We start from the raw sequence: 22,732 nt of genomic DNA, 5'->3' as shown, positions 1-22,732 counted from the left end.
CCGTACCTTGAGGGTCATCATCCTTATCGGTGATTCCTCTCGCGCTTGTTAACGGTTTACATCATTGACCGGTAATCAAGCGATGTCTTTCCATGTTCGACTTCAAAAAATTCTCACATGGATCGACTTGTACATCGAGTGAAGATCGGAAGAGATTGAAGACCCCGGATCTAGTTTCATCCATCCGGGCTGCGATATATATTCAGGACATAAAGACATTTGATATGTACATCATTACAGCAGATGATCATCCTTCTCAAAGGATGATAATTTCAGCAGAGAATTATCAGTCTACAATCAGACGATCGTCTGTTCTATGTACCAAAATGTATTTATAAAGCTGAGCATGGGAATGCCCGCCTCAGCTAGATCATGAAAATGTATGAAAAATAATGTATTGTATTGTATCTTATTACAGGACACTTCTCAGCAGATTGAATGAACTTCGGATCCTCTCAATAAAGCATTTCACCCGATAAACGACCTCATACTTTAGGGGGCATCTGTTATAGACAATTTTGTGCCTTACAGCAACAAGCATGAATTGTCAATAATCCAAGGGATCCAAAGTTCCCTAAACATGATGTTCCTACCCCTAGAGGAACAAGGTCAGCAAACCAACAGCTCTCAGATCAGTTCTCCACCTGAAAACACTCAAAAACAAGCAATCCTGAAATCAAAGCAAGTGCTCCAATAGGTTTCTGCGCTGAAACTCAGTTGCTCCATGGTGTACCTGCGTTGCAAAGCAAGTGGGACAAAGGCCACCTGCGCTGAGCGAGATGGGACAAGTGGCACACTGAGTCATTGCTCTAGAATCTTCCAAAAATGACACTTGGATCAGGTATTTCGCCTTGTGATGAGTCAGAGGCTCTGTTTCTCCAAGTGGAAGCAAGGTTCTCCAAGTGGACTCAAGAACTGAAGATCAACTAAAGATTAACTGAAGAGGGAGAGGACACAAGGCAGCTACACATCAGTTGCAAGCTGACTCATCCTTTCTCAATTCATCTATATATTGAGCTCTCTCCTATGAGCTCAAGAGGCTGGAATTTTGTGCAAAGTAATGATATGCTGTTGGTTTCACTATAGAGCTATTGGGTGATTGCTTGAGAGAGGTGAAGAGGAGAAATTCTTCCTGCTGGGAGGTGTTGCTGGATTAGGACCTTCAATGGTTGTAACACTCTCAGAACCTTTACTTCTTCGTTAATAAAAGCTATTGAGGTTCTTCTATATGCTCTTGTTTCAATGATATATTGTGATGATTGTATATTTGATTTACACTAATCTATGAATCAGTTATGATTGCATGTTGCTTGTAGTTTCCTTCTTTGCTATTTTGCAGGATCTCACTGTAGCTGGGCTAGCAATAGAGCAAGGAACTGGGAGCAAGCAGCCATAAAGAAGAGTTTTGATTCGACATTAAGCGCAAGGCAACGGTTAGTGCATTTCTCCACTCTCTTTTGCTTTCATAAAGAGGTAAACCTTCAGTAGTTTTCCTTACAGTTGTTGCTAAGGTACTATCACCCTTAGAGTGGGATAGGGTCATCCGAGTCGGATACTTTTCCCTACAACATCAGTCTTCTGGGAGGTCACGGGTTTGATCCTCCCTGATCCCCAAAATTTTGGAAAATAGGGGATATTGGGCAAAATCTAGGCTGCCACATGTCACCATTGGATTGATCCATAACAACCAATCAGAATTTTCCACGTCACCTCCTCTGCTAATGTCATCCAAGACCTGTGCTTCATTCCCAGGTTGACACATATCCTTGTTGATGTAGGCGTTGACCAGGTTGACCATTGACTGTTGACTTCTGTCGTTTGACTTTTGTCATTTGCCCTAATTTTCCCAAAATCTTTGACGGGCCATAACCTCTTCATCCAAACTTAGATTTACGCATCGTTTGCATCGTTGGAATCGTATCGACGAGCACTTTGACTTGATCTTACCTTAAATTGTCTTTTGAAGACTTTGATCTGGAGGAAAAACTGGATCCATTTTGGATCACTCCTCCCCACTAGAAGCTTTTGGACCACAAAAGTTGGTTTTAGTTGTTGAATAAGTGAGGATATGCTCCCCTCACTTTTCCAATCTCTATCCATCATTCTTTACTTGAATTTTTACCTTTTATTCCAACCCGAAGATACTCAACATCTCCCTGTCGCGAGTCCTTATCCTTATGTCTAGAATTATGTCCTCCTGTAACTGATTGAGATACTCAGGTGAAAAATATCCTATGGAAGGTACCTGACTTTTCTCTTCTGGATATTCGATCAATGAAGGCTCATACAATCACAAGTTTTCAACATTTACAATAGAACATATTTGCATATAAGTTGGTAGATCTAGGAAGAAAGCATTTTCACCAATTTTATCAAGTATTTTGAAAGGACCGTATCTAATTGGTTTCAAATTTTTACCTTCCCCTTGTAGTCTTTGTTTGCTGATGTACAACCAGACTTGATCACCAACTTGAAAAATATGCTCAACTCGATGCTTGTCATGCCACGCTTTATACTGCGCTTGGCTCTTTTCCAACTATTCCTGTACTACCTAGTGAATTTCCATGATTGTTTCAACGAACTTGGTTGCTTTGTCCTCATCAATGTGTTCATCAATCGCTATGTCTTTACCAATGACAAAATCCAAGGGAGACTTTGGTAAAAAACCAAAAAAAGTCTCAAAATGAGATCTCTGAGTAGTAGAATGTTTTGTGTGGTTGTAAGCATGCTGCACATAACACAAATGCTCATCCCAAAGCTTGGGATGTTTGCTGCAATATACTAGAAGCAATTGTATCACTGTCTTCTTGACCACTTCTGTCTAACCATCTATTTGTGGATGAAATGTCATGCTCTTCTTTAGCTTTATGTCCATTAGTTCCCATAAACTTGACCAAAATTGCCCGACAAATCGAGAATCTCGATTAGATACAATAGAAGTGGGTAACCCAAAATGAACCCATACAATTTGAAAGAACAACTTTGCAGTTTATTAAGCTGTGACCTGTTTAGTACATGGTGTCAAAGTACACATTTTACTAAACCTATCGACAACTACATATAAATAATCATGTCCTTTTCTAGACATTGGCAATCCCCCAACAAAATCCATGGATACACTTTCCCAAGGATGAGAATGAATTGGAAGTGGAGAATAAAAGCCTAATTTTCTATTACTTGGCTTACTTGGAGCACACATAGTACATCCTTTAATATATCTAGAAACTGTCTCATTCATTCACAACCAATAGTAGAATCTTTGCAATTGTGCAACTGTTTTGCTTACACCAAAATGACCTAATATGAGAGAAGTATGTGCTTCTTGGACAATATTAACCCTTTTAGTTTTTGGAATGCATAACTTTCCCAAATGATATAAGAGTTTGTTCTTTATGAAATAATCCAATTCTTCTACCTGCTTGCCATGAATTAAAGTTGCATGTACATCCTTAAAGTATGTGCCTTGAGCATATTTTTCAATGTAACTTTTATGAATTACTGAATTATGCTTAAGTATTGTGGATACAGTTATGATTGGTCTTAATAACATGTCTGCAACCTTATTATGTATGCCTTTCTTATATCTGATAACAAGATGAAATTGTTGTAGGAAATCCATCCATCAATAGTGTCTTGATTGTTGCAATTTAGTTTGTGAGTGTAAATATTGAAGTAGTCGATGATCTGTGTGTATGATTGTTTCTTTACACATTATGTAATGTTTCCACTTTTTAACACTTTGAACTAATGCATATAATTCCTTATCGTATGTAGAATAGTTAACTACTAATGATGTGAAAGTCTCAGAATGAAAGCACATATGATTTTTGTGTTGCATCAACACTGCCCCCATGGCATATTCACTTGCATTGTCTCGATATCAAATGGTTGTTGAAGATATGGCAGTGCTAGTACCGACGTTGTACTGATCCTTTCTTTCAATGTGTCGAAGGCTTTCTGCTATTTTCCTCCCCATTGAAACACCTGTTTCACACTTGTTAAAGCATTGAAAGGAGTTGCAATCAAAGAAAACTTAGCAATAAACTTTTTCCAGTATTGTGCTGCCCCTAAGAAACCTCTAACTTTTGTAGCAGACTTGGGCTTAGGCCAATTTACAATGAATTTGATCTTAACAAGATCGATCTTCAATTCACCATCCCCTACAATATAACCTAAGTAATTTAAAGATGTTCTGCCAAATTCACACTTTGACAATTTTACATAGATATTTTCTCTTTCTAACACATCTAAAACCTTCTTTACATGCTTTACATGTTCATCCCATGTCTTACTAAAAACAAGAATATCATCTAAGTAGACTATTACAAAATCATCAATGAACAACCTAAAAACATCATTCATGACTCACATGAAAGTAGATGGAGCATTGGTTAAGCTGAAAGGAATAACCATCCATTCAAAGAGTCCTTGCGTTTTTAAAAAAGCATTCTTCCATACATCTTGTTCTGACACCCTGATTTGATGGTAGCCGCTTCGCAAGTCTAACTTAGTGAAGTAAACTGCATTTTTCAACTGATCTAGTAGATCATCTATGCATGGAAGTGGATAACAACTATTTATTGTGACTTTATTTAATGCTCGAAAATCAATGCACATTCTCCAGGAACCATATTTCTTACGCACCAACACAATAGGTGATCTGCATGGTGAAGTGCTTGGTCGAATAAACCCTTGATCGAGTAACTCCTGCACTTGCTTCTTTATTTTTGCATTCTCTAGAGATGATAACCTGTACATTCCAATGTTAGGAAGAGGATCATCTGGTTGCAAATAAATCTCATGTTCTATTTATCGCTTGAGAGGAAGCCCTTTAGGCTCTTGAAACAGAATATCATAATTAGAAACAACTTAAACTATATCTGATTTATGTCTAGGATTACAACCTTGGAAAGCATTGGTTTTATCAAGATCCTTTGCTTTTACAATCATAAGTAAAAATTGTTTACTTGAATTTATAATTCTTTTCATCTATATTGTGTTTATGAGGGAGTAGTTATCTTTGAGTTTATGAGCTCTTACAACATATTCAATTCCATCTTTAGTGAGTTGATACTTATTTTCCCTTCGATAGAAAACAACATGTCTATCAGACAAGTATGGACTCCCTAATACATTTCCACGTGTATCTAATGGGACTATGTCTAACTCAACCTCATCTACAAACTCTGATCCAATATCAAAACGAAGTTTGCATTGTTTTGTAACTTGTAGTTTATTTTTATCACAGACCCAACCCAATGGGTATTTCTTTCTATGAGGTTTCTTTTCTAGACCCAATTTCTTTACAATTGCTTCAGAAATCAAATTAACTTGAGAGCCACTATCAAATAAAGTATCAATTTTTATGTGTTTGGAAATGACTCTTATGTGAAATAACTCATTTCTCTTCCTCTCGTCATTTTCATTATCAACAAAAGACAAAGAAGTACCTGTATTTTCTTCATAATTTTTACCTTTTATACCTATAGCTATAATTGTTGTTTCGTCACCTGAATATGATCCCAAGTCTTTTGTAGTGGTAGCATTCTTTCACTCTTTATTCCCAAACTTCTTTGGCTTCAATTCCAGACGCAATGCCCAACAGTGTGCCTCATCATGCCCTTCCTTTTTACAGTGAGTGCATGAAGGCTTTTCTTTCTTCGCAATGTTCGCTTTCTTTTCCTTCCATTTTGGTTTCTTCTTTCCTTTATTCTTGATTTCAGTAGATTTAAATGACTTTCCAACATCTTGAGATACATTTTTACCCCTAGCCTCTAGATGAGTTGTTTGAACTGATACATCATGTAAGGTAGTCGGATTAAACATCAATATGGTATGCTTTAAATAACTATGTAAGCCACCTATGTATTTCAATAATGTCTCTACAGAGTCCAATGATATGCCTAGTGTCAAAGCTCTTTTACGAAATTCCTGAGTGTAACTTTGCCCACCTCGACCTTTTAACTGATGCAATGTTTTCCAACTCGTCATACCTTGCTACATATAAGCCGAAGGATAAAATTTTCTTTTAATAGCAAAAAAAAATTCATTCCATGTCGAAATGATTTTACCATGCTTTTGGAGATCTGCTTGTGTTTTTCCTTCCCACCATACAAGTGTGGTTCCTCCAAGTCGAAGGCTAGCAAGCTTGATCTTCTTCCTTTCTTAAAAAACTTTCTGCACCCTGCAATAGACTTCAATTTTTCTTATCCAATTATCAAGCTTTACAGCATTAAGTTCTCCATCAGAAATCGACAAATCAAAATTTACATCTAATTTGATCAAAAAGGATTTCTTTTTTTTCTATTTAGAAGATCTAGATTTATGAGAAGAAGACGATGATGGTGATGATGGAGGAGATGATGGACGATGCTTTTCCATCAATCCTTTTCCCATATAGGTGACGAAGTGCCTTCATCTTTTCTTTTTTAAACTCATTGTACATCTCTTCTACCATTGCACGTATTATCATGAAGATGTCCACGATGTTAGCTTCTGTCCCGAATGGGTGTTCTTCCGTCGTCTTCTTTTGTGAAAAGACCCTTCCAATTTCTAGATTTGCTTCAACAAGCTCTCCTTCTCCTTATTTGAACTTTGACCTAGTAAGCATTCAAGTCTTCACACAACCTTGTCAAACCTTAAAAACCAACATGCTCTGATACCACTTGATCTAATAATTAAAAAGGTATTACTGACATCTATTAGAGAAAGCTTATGTTATTTAATGCAATGGATCAAAAACATTGTGAATAAAATAAACCAAAAATAAGCAATTAAGACAACATTCAACCACATCAAATAACAACCATGTGATAATGGAGTTCACCAGACATCCTGGCTACGTCTTTGGGTCCTTAGCTTCCAGTGTTGACCGCTTTATTTTCCTTCAAAATAATTTTATAGAGATGAGCTCGAAAGTAGAAGCTCAAATGAGAAAACAGACCTCACCATTGCGACGAGCTCGAAATTTCAAGAAAATGAGTATAAACTCGACCATGTTTTGACAAAGTGACCTCCAGACCCCCTGAATACCCTGCAAAACCACCTCTGGTCCAAAACCGCCTCGAAACCTATGAAAACTAAGACCCTGCACAAAACCTCTTTGGAAACTGTACACGCTCCTGGCTTCTGGATTCATCTCTGCAATAGTTTAAAATAATCTTTGGGCACTTGGTTTACCAAGCCCCACTATTGGTGTTACGGTTATCTGACTTAATATTAAAAAAGTTGTATATATAGTGTTTTGGGAGGTCAGCGGGTCGAACCAACCGCCTGACCTCCCGGTGGATATGGTGCATATGTATATCTTCTGGTGGATATTTGGATATAGTTGGTTGTTGTGTTAATTGGCCAGCGATCGCGGGGTTAACCCCGACCGTCCGGTCTTTTTCTGGCGTAACTAATGTTATTATCGTAAATATCACCTTATCCCATTACTCCAACAGTGTTTCCGTAGCCTGATCAGTGTGGCCCCTCCAGCAAAAACTCAATCTTCTAGGAGGTCATGGGTTCAATCCTCCCTAAACCCTAAAATTTCAGAAAATAGGGGGTATTGGGCAAAATCCGGGTTGCCACGTGTCATCACTGGATTGGCCCATATCAACCAATCAGAATTTGCCATGTCACCTCCTCTGCTGACATCATCCAGGACCTGTGGTTCATTGCTAGGTTGATATGTATCCTTGCTAACGTAGGCATTGACCTAGTTGACCGTTGACTGACCGTTGACCATTGACTTTTTCCCTTTGACTTTTGTCATTTGCCCTAATTTTCCCAAAGACTTTGACTGGCCATAACTTCTCCATCTGAACTCGGATTTATGTGTCATTCACACTGTTGGGATCATATCGATGAGCACTTAGCTTTGATCTTACTTTCAACTACATTTGAAGACTTTGATCTGGAGGCAAAACTGGATCCATTTTGGATCAGTAGCATTGGTGTTGGAGGATGCATTGATGTTGGTTGGCATTGATGTCAACTTGGTAGTATGTGATTATTTATGCACATGGTTCATTAGTTGCATACCTTATCTTGGTGATTGAAAATGTTAGTATAGGCTATTGGCTGGTGTGTGGATGCCTTGGAAGGTTGTGGAGATACTACACCTAGCTGATAGTGTTGGAGACTCTCAAGTCATGCTTATGGTACTCAGTGTGTATATGGATGGTTTTCAACTTGTATGATCAGTTGTATGGTCTTTTGTTGATGGCTTGAGTGTTGGAGCAATTGATGGATGACATTGAATTCAACCTAATTTTACGTGTGATGATGACGGAGATGTTACAATGGATTGTTGGAGTGTTGTAGAGGCTATAGTCGCTTCTTTAGGACTTACTAATGATGATCAACCAATGGAGGATGTTTGAGCATAATATTAACAAAGGAAAGTTGTTTTTGAGCATCCTTTGCCACAGTTGCATGGAACCAAGACTGTGGGAGCGACTAAAATGCTCCAGTCACTAGCTTGCAGGCCTATGGGAGAAACTAAGAATTTCCAATCGCATGGACCTTGTGTTGTGCTAGCGACTAAGGACTTTCACAAAAATTCCTTTGCATTCCTCACGCTCATCAGGTGTTTATTTAGTTTTCTGGCTTGCCTTGTTCATGACTCATCATGTAAAGGTCAGAAAAAGGTAATTGTGCTTTTAGATGATGGTTAAAAGAAAATATTCATTAGTAAATGAAGTTAGTGGCTTGATTGAGTCAAGAAGCATTGAACCAAACCACTTACAGCATATGAACAAAGCTCCACTACAAGATTGGAATTAACTGAACTAATCATCATCAGAAACTACAAATATGTGGAGAAAGGTTGCTCATTTGGTTAGTTCTCTTTTGTGAGAAAATTGTCATAATTTTTTGGAGATTCATTAGTGAGGAGTATGAATTTACTGAAGCAGAGTGTGCATGGAGAATAGATATAGTAGAGACGTAAGTATGCATGGTTGAAGAATATTCTTATGCAGAAGAAAAGTGACAAGGATACAAGGATTTTGTTAATGCATTTGTGATTGCAGAGGTAGAATTATTGTTTGAGTTTATATGATTATGATATATTGGTTGTAGTAGTGTCTCATGTTTTAATATAACAATCATGTATTTCATTGTTGAATTTTTTCATCTAGTTTTCTTGTAGAAAATGTATTGAGGATATGTGAGTTGAGAATGATCTATGAATTTGAGAGAGGTGTATGATTTTATTTTGATTAAGTGATTGATGATTTTTTCTATGAAGATATTTTTATTTTGATGTTCATGTTGAGCATCTCAAGTGTTCCTATTTGAAAATGCATGAAAGGTGAACCACATAGAGAAGTGGGGTGGGTGCTCCAGCAAAACAAGGATTGAGAAAAAAATTCTTCATAAGTCCAATGGGTGTTCGGAAAGGCTTGTTGATCATATGGGTGTTTGTAGAGTCATATATGGATATGATAGTACCTTTCAGATAGTTTCCATATTGTACTCTCTATGTAATGATTTTCTTGACACATAATAAAATATATTGAGCAGCGCAATAGCAGCAAGGGTGGTTGTTACCCTGGATGGGGGTTTTCCACCAGAGATCCTATGTTCCTATGTGATGTGATGATTTTGTTTCATTATGCATGTTTTTTCTTATGATTATGAATCTCTTGTGCTAATTCATTTGAAGTTGCATGTTCAAATCTAATTCATATTTATTAAGTGATAAATTGATTAATATATTGGAGAAAAAGTTTGATTATTGTGAAATTGTTATCACTACCGATTCACCCCTCCGCACCCCCCCTTCTCAGTAGGGATCATGGTTCCTGTTGAGAAATCAATGCTAGTAGGATTAGGGTTATATTTCTCTTTCTTGATAATTACTTGTGAATTATGTTGGCGCCTTTTACTTATTTGTTATATTATCTTTCATCAAGAAATTACTAAATTATGTGTGCATGAAGATCATAAAAAATACAAGACACAAGATGTAGGCACTCTTCCAAGGAAAAACCCAGTAAAAAAATCTTTTCCTTCAATAGTTTGCCTTGAGACTCTTCTACCTAGACAAAGAACTCCTCCACAACGAGCGAGCCTCTCCTTCCTTGATCAACCTTTGACCTAGTAGCAGCAACACTTCAACCCTAGAACTTCAACTTGGTAGCTTCCAACATCAGCAGCAGCTTCAACCTAGACTAGGAGACATTGATCTCCCAAACCAGCCCACACGAGAAAGAGAGAGAGAGGCACCGAAATTTCTATTTTCTTCTTCTCCTTCACCTAGACCAAACTTGCAATCCTTTTGGACTCTTCATTCAACTTTGCACTTCTTCCCAGCTTCTAGGTTCCAAAGATCAAACTATGATTGAGAGTGATATGGTCAAATGAAGCCAATCTGCCTTCTGTATATAACCATCCTTGAGGTCAAATTTCCTTCCTTGAGGCAGACTTGATCTTCTTGAGGCTGAATTCATGTGGTGGTTATATAATTTATTTTTGACTCAAAAATAATTCTTTTTACATCCTTCGAAAGCCCAAGAAGGGTCTCACAAAATATATAATGACTATATTGACTCTTGATTAATCCTAGGAGTCCTCGATGGGGACTTTGACTAATAAAATGATGACCAAAGCATGAAAGCCATGCTTTAATAAGTCATTGTAATAATAATAGAAATTATTTTAAGAAATACATTTTATGAAGACCGAACCTAGTTACATTTTTCAACACTCCCTCTTAACTAGGGAGGTATTCATACGAAAGATGTCAAATTATATGAACTATTAGGAGTTTAGGCACTACAATTCCATGGACTAGATTCTTGACCAAGGAACTCTATCCAAGGTCTCTTAAAAATTTAGGGACTGTAATGCCATGGAATAGATTCCTAACCAGGGAAATCTATCCAAGTGTGACTAAGATGGGAAAAAGATTTCATCTTTTCTAGGTACCATCAAGCTTACTTGATAACCATCAACCTAGGGATCTAGGTGTGTATTCGAGGCCAGAGCTCCAAGATGAGTGTCACCCTCCCTACTTCAGAAACTAGACATCAACTGATAGTGTCGTCCAAATGTCCTCCCAAGCAATGTGTCTCACACACAATGCCTCAACAAATATCTTCCAAACTTTTTTTATCATCAACAAAATCATCAATATCAACTAAACTAAACATGCTTTTAAGATACACAAATTTCTTATTAGGAAGAGACTCTGTTAGTATATTAGCTACCTGATCGTCTGTCGGGACATACTATAGCTTCACGATCCAATCCTACACCAAGTTCATAATATAGTGGAACTTATAATTTGATATTCTTCATCCTAGCATGAAACACATGATCTCTAGACATCTTGATACAACTTCGATGATCACAATTGATCACAGTAGGACCTAAAGTCTTCTCAAAAAAATCTATCAAAAGCTTCCTCAACCATAAAACCTCCTTTCCTACTTCACATGCAGCCATGTACTCTACTTCAACATTACTCAAAGCAACATGATCTTGCTTTCTACTCATCCATGAGATCATGGAAGATCTGAAACTAAAGCATCCTCTGGTAGTGCTTCTTCCATCGGTCTCACTACCACCCCAATCTGAATCGATGAAGCCAATCAACTTCACTTCCTTGCTATTGTATTTTAGGCAGTGATGTATCATACCACGTAGATATCTCAACATATGCTTGGCAGTGATCCAGTGATCATGACGAGGCTCCAACTGAAACTAACTTAGCATGTTCACAATAAAGCATATATCCAACCTAGTATTTACCTAATACATCAGAGAACATACCAACTGATGATAGGAGGTAGGATCCATGAGACTTGAGTCAAAGATCCTTAATTTCTTGAGATTGGTGATCATAAGAGTAGTCATGGGCTTGGAATCCATCATCCCAAATTTCTACAACAACTTTATGATGTACCTTCTCTTCCCCAAATATATCTCCCCAAGATTTCCATATTTCCGGACCTAGGTAATAGTGCATTAGTCCTAGACCCTTCATCTCAAATTCGGCTCCCAGCATCTTCTTACATTCTTGTATTCTTCTATCTACACCTGTGATGATTAGATCATCCACATATAACGTGTGGTGGTGGAAAATTATATGGGGTGTGAATGCCCCATTAAAAGCCAAAATCACCACTTGGTTGCCTCTTAGTGGAAAGCTCCTCACTTGGGATTCTCTACTCAAGTGCATGTGGTCTGGGTGGAATAGATGCCCCTTTTGTAAATATGTTAAGGAATCCCACTTGCACCTATTTGTAAAATGCAATTACATTCTATAGGTATGGAATATTCTATGGATATAATTGAAGCCTAAATCTAAGTGGTCCAATGCTTCTCTAAGTAATGTATTTACGGTGTGGTTAGTGAGCAAGTTTGTCAAGACTCTCAACGAGCTTCCTTGCTTACTATTTACATGCATATGGTGATGTATGACTTAAGAATTTTTCGGGATTGTTTTGTTCTTGTAGAGATGTTTGTTGTAAAAGTCTCTACGCTGGCAATTGAATATTGTTGGATCCTAAACATTCCAAATAGTGGATCCCAATCATGCCTGAAGTCGACTTTGATTGTTAATGGGGTTACTTTAATGGTGCATTCCAAGGTCACCCCCCACAATGTGGAGTTTGGGTTACATTATATTTTAGTCACACTCATTTCATTCTAGGTAGATGTGTCTCTTGCAAGGAGCAAATACAAAGGCTAAATTCTTTTTCATTTGGATTTCACTGGAACTGGTAAGGAAAAGAGGATTATCAAGGCTTCAAGTGATGGGGGATTCAAAATTAGTAATAGATTAGGCAAAGCATAAAGCAAATCTATCAAACATTGGCCTTGATTCACTACCCAGTAGCATTCAAGTAGTGGAAACTTCCTTCGAGAACGTCTCTTATTGTCATATATTACATGAGCTAAATGTGAGTGTTGATGGTTTATCAAAGGAAACATTAGCCCTCCTTGCTAGCTCGGTAGGCATTTATGAATAAACAAATGGTAATGATATTGAGTCCATGGGAACCAATCTCTCCTATATTTATTTCTCCTCTTTTGGGCCTTGCTATATAGAACTACAAGATGTGGATAGGATGGGTAGTCTATTTCCATAGTTTTATTTCATGTTATGTTGTCTTACTATAGCTTTTGGTTTATAGAGCTTCAAGGTGTCTATTATCTAAAGTAGTTATGGAATGCCAAGTCAAATAAATATAGAACAACAATATATATATTTTTAACTTATAAATATATAGAATTGTTTCTTTTGGGAAAAAAAAGTCTTACAATAATGACCTTCCTAACATCCTAAATTATCAAACTATAATAATCTTAAAAAATTTCTTTTAATACTTTTCAGTAAAAAATAATATTGTTAATTTTTTTTACTAATCTCTTAGGTTCTTTAAGATTTTATAAATTTATAGTGATCTCAATAAATATTTATCATCATCAATTTTTATTTATAAATAACATATTTATCATCATCCATTTTTATTTATAAATAATATAAAATTTATGTATAACAATATTTTACCAATTAAAAATTAAATATATATTTATATTAATTTTTTTTTATTTATTTAAAATGCGAATATTTTTCCATATTTTATTTTTAGTTCTGAAATATTTCATAGAACATTAATTGCGTAACATATTTATCATCATCAATTTTTATTTATAAATAATATAAAATTTGTGTATAACAATATTTTACAAATTAAAAATTAAATATATATTTATATTAATTTATTTATTTTTATTTAAAATGCGAATATTTTTCCATATTTTATTTTTAGTTCTGAAATATTTCATCGAACATTAATTGCGTACAGTCGAGATTCTCATATTTCCCTTTCATTGATGGAGCTCATGGAATGTTGTGCACGATAAACATTATATCGTGGGTTGGAGATCTAAGAAAATACGATGAAAAAAGGAAATATCGAATCATATGAAAGTAAAATATTCTGGTTGAATATCAAAATCAAGAAAATTTGGATTGTGATAAATGCAATGTGTAGGAGAATTTTTCCTCCCTTGATTGATAAATCTAATGTTTAGGATTAGGTTCCATGTACGATGGAAAAGGAAATATCCAATCATATGAAACTAATATTTTGGTGAATATCAAAATATAAACTTTTCCATTATTATATGTGTATGAGACTTTTTCCCTCCCTCATAAATACATTGTATTTTGTGATATATTGTTTTCCCTTCCTATAAAGAATATTTGGGAACATAGATATTTGTCTTGGAAAGGATTAAAAGTTTCCCATGTTTTATATAAAATGTTAACCCAAAAAAATTATATATATATATATATATATATATATATATATATATATATATTATTATTATTATTATTATTATTATTAATTAAATTTAATGGAATGGAAGAGGGTTTTATTTTTATCATGTATTATTAAAATTTTATATTTTTCAAATAAGTATAATTTGAAAATTATAATTTAATTTGTGTTAATAATTATATAAATATATTTAGTAAGATTTTTAGAGAGGATGATGATTGAGACAGAAGGGGGAGGGTGTGTTGTTGTCGTCCCACTTGGCCAACGAATTGGGCATGTGACAACATGTCCCTATCACATGCCCCCATGAATAATTAACACGATTGAACTACAACAGATGCGTTGTTCTTCTAGCCAGTCATACCATGAAGGTAAATGATTCAGAAATTTATTGTTCATCACTTTGTCTATGCATAACTCGAGGACTCACTCGTGTGTTTCTAATGCAAGAGTTTGAAGTCCACATCTGCATTTTGAGTTTTTTTGGAGGTGAGTAACACATGGAGGCATCCAAGTTCGGAACCTATAGGGAATGTGATGGGCTCGCATGGTGCTATCTATTGCTAGACTCTTATGAAGGTTCGACTACCACAAAGCTACCTAGTAATCTCATAATTCGACAATTCAGGAGCATGGGTTTCCTCTCGACTCTGTGACAACACTTTGAAACTGGTAATATTGGCTCTCTTAATAGAATTGATATTAGATTGTGTTATTGTTTCTCCTCTAGGTTGGCCAACTCATTTTTGGCGCCAATGCTTAAGCTTGCCACTTTTTATATCTTCCTCTTTCATTCCTAGCAACTTCCTCTAGATGACCAACCCCAGTTTCTCACATACTTCTACTTTCCTTCTTGACCCTCCCCCATTTTCCTATCCTTGGGCTCCCCTGGTCCTACACAGAGTGACCTCTCCATCTTCCTTTAACCTGCTTCCTCTCATTACCTATTCTACCTTACAAGTCAACATGACACAAGCTCCTAGCTAGGTGTAATTTAGTCTATTCATGTATCGGTATACCTTTTATGGCCCCCCACCATTATTTTGGCACAACGAGTGTATCTCTGTGGAGGTACTTCTCACTGTAGTGATTCTCTAACATGTACCTATATTGTACGTGGTGCTCTTCCTAGTCCCCTGAATCCTTGAGTTCGTTGTCACCTTTGTCTGAGCTTTACTAATACCCTGACCTTCCTTTCATGCCTCGACAGAGAGGGCGAGTTAGGAGAGGGGTCGCCTACTACCAAGAGTGAACCTATAGGGGGAGTACATGCATGCATCACGGTTTAGAGGGCACTGCCTCTTGCTTTCATTACCTCATGCCAAGACCCATTCAAGAAGAGCTCACCTTTGTTCAGGGGGAGTTTCCCCTCCCAGTCTACCACTCTCAACCACGATGTTCTTACTGAATCGAAACACTGGTTTACAGATACAGGGCATATGATAGGTCATTTCAATCAGTACATGCAAACTATTGATCTCTACTAGTATATGAAAATTTTATTGGGGTGCACACTCTTGGACCAACATGAGCATCGGGTGGATATTCTCCATTCTTTTGAGCATTTTCATTGGCATCTAAGGTACTTAGATTGAAGAATGGAGTGGATTTAACAACATCTCGGCATCCCCCCTGGGTGATAAGAACCTCCAGAGATATTAAGGAACCCATCCAAGTCATTGTTTTGGACTCAAACCCTTCTGCATCATTTTCTAGTATGTCTCTCCTTTATGGTTCCTTTGTTAATGATGTTTTTCTACACCATTGCCTAAGCCAAACTCTTAGTTTTTGTATCCCAAATTTTGTATCTCCTAATATTTAGTTACCTCTCACATTACAAGGGAGAGTTAATATTTGGATTTGGTTAGATCTCCCTAGTGAGAGACTAAATTGAGTTGTGAGTTTATATTGTAATTTCCATTTTTTAAGGCAATATAATTTACTCTACAAAAAAAAACATATTTAGTAAATTAATGATACTTTAATATCCATAAATGTTTATACAAAAACATAAATCAATACATATATAAAAATTTTATGTTTTTCCTAAATTAAATTTCACATATATAAACTTTAATAATTTGTAAATTTGAAATATTAGTATAGTTTTGATTGCAAAAAATCTAAATACTACTACATTCATAAAATGAATATATAATAAAAAGAATGATGTCATCGAATGATACCAATAACAAATTGGAATATTGATTTATTAAACTTTCATATTTAATAGTGAGTTAAAGGAAAATATATTTACATTAAAAGTTATTCATAACTATAAAGTAAATATTATTAACCTTTTTATTCAAATAATTCTTGAAATTCCCTGATGGGGATGTTGGACACTTGGAACCCTACGCCACATGAAGGACGACACATGGAGGAGGGCGTGCATTAACCCCTCCCATCACGTTTTGGTTCATTACTTTGCATTTGAATGTGTAAAACATCACCTCTTTCTTGCGTGCAAAGGAATAGTACGATCTCGGGGATCCATGGCATCGGCGTTATGGTGGCTAAGTAGTGTGGAGCATGCAACAGTGTTGAGAAATGGCAACAAGAAATTCTAGTTTAATTTGTCCTTGAATTAAATTGTGAATTAAAATCGAATTATATTCTCATAGCAACTTGTAAATAGATAATTAAGTTTAATTGACTTAATTAACTTAGGAATTTTGAGTTAGTAGTCTTTCTATAGTCATCTATGTATGATCCCTAAATTTTAGGGGTCCATGATGAGTTTATTTGAGTTGTAATTAGATAACTCATTTTGACTGAGTTATGATCAATTAAACTAGTTCTAACTGTTGGAGGAACTAGTAGAGGTCTAGTAGTGAGTTGGTTGACCGGTGCATCCTTAGTGCTGCTCTAGCTAACTGGAGATTCACTCAAGAGAAACTCATGCATGTAAGTTCATAAAAAGATCCAGTTTTGTCTAGAGTGCAGGGACAATGTACTATCAGTTGTATGATTTTCTGAGTTGTACAGATCATGCATAAAATTAGTTATGGACCTAAGTTTGGATTGTGTAGTTTTGGAATATTTATTTCCCAATTAAATATGGGTTGATCCTCTTAGGAATTGCGCAAGGAAATAGGAGCTTGGTGGGGAGGAAAATTGTTTAAGTGTTGGCCAGAATGGGCTTGTGAGGTAGAGAGTTGATTATACTTGTGCAGGAATTGTTCTAGTGAGAACAAGCATTGTATTTTCATCTCGGATTTCTGATTAAAGAAATATAGATAGTCGAGGTTTTGAGCAATTGCTTTCCCCAGAGAAATATTTTGTTAATGTGTGATTTATTATCTTCCTCTTGTTGATTATTGTTTTCATCGACCTATTGGTTTCCGTTGTTGAAAGCAGAGTAGATTCTTGTCTTGTGTTTTAGAAAATTACTTGATCTATTGAAACTACAGGAAAATCTACATGGTTTCGGAGCTGAAGATAGTATACTAGAGGAGATTTCGAGTTTGGGATTACAGGTGAAATTCAAATTTGCAATTCATACTTCAGGATCAACAAATGGATTTCTATGGTTTGAGACTCGAGTATGTCTTAGAAGGAAACTCGAATTGCATTTCATGGAAGGATAGGATGGAAGAAGTCTTGGAGGACAATTGCTTCAAGTAGTTCATTGATCAAGGCATTCATAGGCCACAAGCATTAGATGCTAATGATCTGGTCAAATGGATGAAGTTTGTGGCAAAGGCGAGGTGGATTATTCTTGAGGGAGTTCAAGACCACATTGTCTCCAGTCTCCATGGAAAGGAAACTTCATACTCAAAGTGGAAGACATTGACATACATGTTTCATAATAGAAGTAACCATAGGAAGTTGGCACTGAAGGAAAAACTCAGAAAGATCAAGATGGAGAAGGGAAAATCAATTTAGAAATACTTGACCAAGTTCACTCATTATGGAGATGAGCTTGGAAGTGTTGTGATTACCATTGTTGAGGATGATACGGTGAGCCTAGATCTTCTAGGACTCCCCAAGAGTTGGCATAGTTATCAAGAATCTATCAATGGGAGGGAGAAGTTGCCATATTGGGAATGGTTATGGTCAGATTTGATGAACGAAGATATTAGAAGGAACATGAGAGACAGTTCCTCATCAAAGACTAATGATGAGGAAAATTGTGCCTTAGTGGGTAAGGCAAATAAAGGGAAGGGGAAGGTGTCCCATTCCAAATCGAATTCTTGTCTTGGAAGCAAGAAGAATGACATGTCAAAAGTCAAGTGCTTTTATTGTCCTGAGATGGGACATTTTGCTACAAATTTTCCTCTCAAGAAGTCCAAGAGGAAGTCCTCAAGAGGAGAGGCGGGTGAGGCTTTTGCCTCTCAATTTGAATTGGAACTTACTCTCATTGCATGCATGGTGTCATCAATGATGGGTAGTGTATGGTACCTAGATAGTGTAGTTTCATTCCACATTATAGGCAACAAGGGGCTCTTTAGTGACCTAGAGGAGAAGGATATCCAGATGCATATCACGATGGGTGACGACGGGAGGTATAGTGTTGCTGCATTGGGTACGGTTACCTTTTAGAGTGAGTCAAGTGCTCCTCTCACCTTGAGAGATGTTATGTATGTTATTGGGTTGAAGAAGAACTTGATATCCATTGCCATGCTCAAGGATAGAGGCTATGATGTGATATTTAGTAAGGGAAAGGCATTCCTTCGTCGTATAGCCATAGGACAAGTCAAGAGGATAGTAATGCAGGTGAAGGATCTCTACAAGTTGGAGGTAGAAGATTGTGTTTCATTGAGCATGAAAGCAGAAAAGGCATAGAGACGAGACATCCATGAGTTGTGGCATAGGCAGTTGGGTCACTTCCATCATGGGGCTTTGAAAATCATGCAACAGATTTCTACCGATCTTCCCAAAGGTATGCTAGAGAAAGTTGATACATGCAAGGGGTGTACTTTGAGAAAATTCACCAAAGCTTCCTTTCATGAAAGAGATATTCGAGCATAGGTGATTCTAGAACAAGTCCATTCAAATGTGTATGGACCGTTCTCGACAACATTCACAACCAAACATAGGTGTTATGTTATATTTGTTGACGATTTTTTCTCGTAAATGCTTGATCGTTTTCATGTAGAAGAAAGATCAAACTTTCGCAAAGTTTCGTGAATTTAAAGAATTGGTCAAGAAAGAGTTTGGACAGAAGTTTAAAGCTCCGATGAGTGATAACAGTGGTGAGTATGTCTCAAATGAGTTCAAGAACTTCTCTCTGGTAGAAGGGTTAAATGGGAGTTAATGACACCCCATAACCCATAGCAGAATGGGGTGACCGAAAGGAAGAACAAAAACATTGTAGGGGAAGCACAAATGATGTTGCATGATTAGGGCCTACCACTACACTTGTGGGTTGAGGCATGCAACACAGTTTTTTATTTGGAGAACAGAAGCCCACGTCAGATTCTTGGGATGAGTACACCAGAGGAGACTTTCTCAGGGAAGAGACCAGATGTTGGTCACTTCACGATTTTTGGGTCATTAGTATATCTCCATGTGACCAAAGATGCACGGAAAAAGATTGAGCCAACAACATAGTTGGTGATATTTGTGGGGTACACTGATACACCTCACAACTATCGGGTGTATTTGCTGATGAGCAGGATGACAGCGGTTCACAGGGATATCAAATTCGATGACGAGAAGGCCATGAGATTTTCCCTTGAGAGGGAGCTTCAACTACATTTGGTTTAGGATATTTTAGCTCATAAGGTTGAGGAGCCTCAGATTTATGTGGATAAGACACATGTAGAGGATCTGGGAGTGGATACATCCACTCAGGCAGAGTCTTTGAGAGATTGGAGAAAGCACACTAGAGAGGCTAACAAGTTATTTCAGGATGCGAGAGAGAATGCACAAGCACCCACATCACAACACAGGAAGGGGAGGTCACCTAAGAGGTACACTAGATACATGGCTCTTATGAGCGAATGTTTTGAGATAGAGCCATCTTCCTTTGACGAGGTGGTGCAGCAACCGGTTTGGGTTGATGCCATGGTGGGGGAGTATGACTCCATTATTCATAACAATGTTTGGGATGTGGTCCCAAGACTGACAGACAAGTCAGTGATGAGCTCCTGATGGCTTTACAAGGTAAATCAAGAAACAGATGGTAGTGTGGGGAAGGATAAGGATAGGTTTGTGGCCTTATGATTTTCTCAGTTAGAGGGGATTGACTATAATGAGACCTTTTCTCCTATTGCAAGGTACTTAGCGATCAGATCCAGATTGGTACTATCAATGTAGATGGGTTGGGAGATACATCATATGAATGTAAAGACAACCTTCCTCAATGGCAATATTGAGGAAGAGGTGTACATTAAGCAACGTGAAGGTTTTGAGACCTTTGACCGTGTGTTGCATGTGTGCCGACTCAAGTAAGCATTGTATGGGCTGAAGCAAGCACCCTATGCTTAGTACACCAAGATCGATAGCTACTTCATAGGGTTGGCCTTCAGCAAAAGTGAAGCATATGCAAACCTGTACCACATTGTGGTGGAAGGTAAATTGTTGATCATTGTTTTATATGTTGATGATTTGATTATTATAGGTGATGATAAGTTTATCAAGTCTTGAAAGAAGGATCTTGCAAGTTAGTTCAAGATGGAGGACTTGGGGATCATGCATTACTTTCTCGACATGGAAGTATGGTAGGCTGATGGGGAACTTTTTATCTCTGAGGGAAAGTATGCCAACGTGATATTGAAAAGGTTCCACATGAAAAGGAGTAAACCCATGGAGACTCCTCTAGCAGGTAACTGGAGAAAGGAGGATGCTACTTTGGGTGAAGTAGTGGAAACTACCATTTACAGGAAGCTTGTGGGTTCACTCATGATGTTGAGATACCAATAGGAACAACTCAGTATGGAGTGTGGTATAGATGGACAAATGGAGTGAAGCTTCAAGGCTTCACTGATGCAGATTGGGTTGGGAGTCCATTTGATAGGAAGAGTGCATCAGGAGGGATCTTCAATATTGGGTCAGCAGTTGTTTCTTGCTACAACAGGAAACAAAGATCAATTGCACTCAGTTCAGTAGAGGCAGAGTACATGGCTCCAAGTCAAGTAGCATGTGAGGCCATTTGGATAAGGAAGATTATGGTTGGTTGTTTTGGTTAGCAGATGGATCCAACTGTAATTTACTATGATAATCATAGTTGTATCAATCTCTCTGAAAATCCAGTTTTTCATGATTGTTCCAAGCATATTGATATCTGATATCATCATCTTTGATATTGTATATTGAGGCAGATTATGTTGTTGGAGTTCATTCCCACGGAGGAGCAGGATGCTGACATTTTGACAAAGGAATTTTCAATATGTAAATTCAATTTTCATAGAGATAGGATTGAGGCAAATGATAATATCTTTCTTGTTGAGAGGGAGTTTTGAGAAATGGAAACCAGAAATTCCATTTTAATTTGTCCTTGAATTAAAATCGAATTCTATTCTCATAGCAACTTGTAAATAATTAATTAAGCTTAATTGACTTAATTAACTTAGGAATTTCGAGTTGGAAGTATTTCTCTAGTCATTTATGTGTGATCCCTAAATTTTAGGGGTCCAGAATGAGTTTATTTGAGTTGTAATTAGACAACTCAATTTGACTGAGTTATGGTTAGTTAAACTAGTTCTAAATATTGGAGGAACTAGTAGAGGTCTAGTATTGAGTTGGTGCACTGTTGCATCCTCAGTGCTACTCCAGCTAACTGGAGATTCACTCAAGATAAACTCATGCATGTCAGTTCAGAGAAAGACCCAGTTGAGTCTAGAGTGCAAGGACCATGTACTGTTAGTTGTATGATTTTCTGAGTTGTAGAGATCATGCATGAAACTAGTTATGGACCTAAGTTTGGATTGTGCAGTTTTGGAAGAAGGATTTCCCAATTAAATATGGGTTTATCCTCTTAGGAATTGAGCAAGGAAATATGGGTTTGGTGGGGAGAAAGATTGGATAAGTCTTGGCCAGAGCAGGCCTGTGAGGCAGAGAGTTGATATACTTATGCAGGGATTGTTATAGTGAGAACAAGCATTGTATTTCCATCTTGGATTTTTTATTAAGGCAATATATATAGTTGGGGTTTTGAGCAGTTTCTTTCCCCAGATATTTTTTTTAATGTGCGATTAATTATCTTCCTCTTGCTGGTTATTCTTTTCATTAATATATTGGTTTTCGTTGTTGAAATTAAAGTAGATTCTTGTCTTGTGTTTTAAAAAACTACATGAGTTGTTCAATCTACAGGAAAATCTACAAGCAGTCTGGGTGTTATTTGTCTCTTTGAGGGACTCAAACTTTCCTGTGGTCAAATTTCTTTGAGTTGTGTGGGTATGGTGGCAGTCTTCTATTTATTACTCCTCCAGCAGGCTTAATAAGGTAAAAATTCCCTCCCTTCTACTTTGGGTGAAAATTTCCTTTCCATTCCTTGG

Source organism: Pinus tabuliformis, chromosome Q (genome assembly GCF_031772625.1).
Source record: "Pinus tabuliformis cultivar Carrire ecotype Pingquan chromosome Q, CPIR1, whole genome shotgun sequence".
Taxonomy (NCBI): Eukaryota; Viridiplantae; Streptophyta; class Pinopsida; order Pinales; family Pinaceae; genus Pinus; species Pinus tabuliformis.
This window is presented reverse-complemented; position numbering follows the sequence as displayed.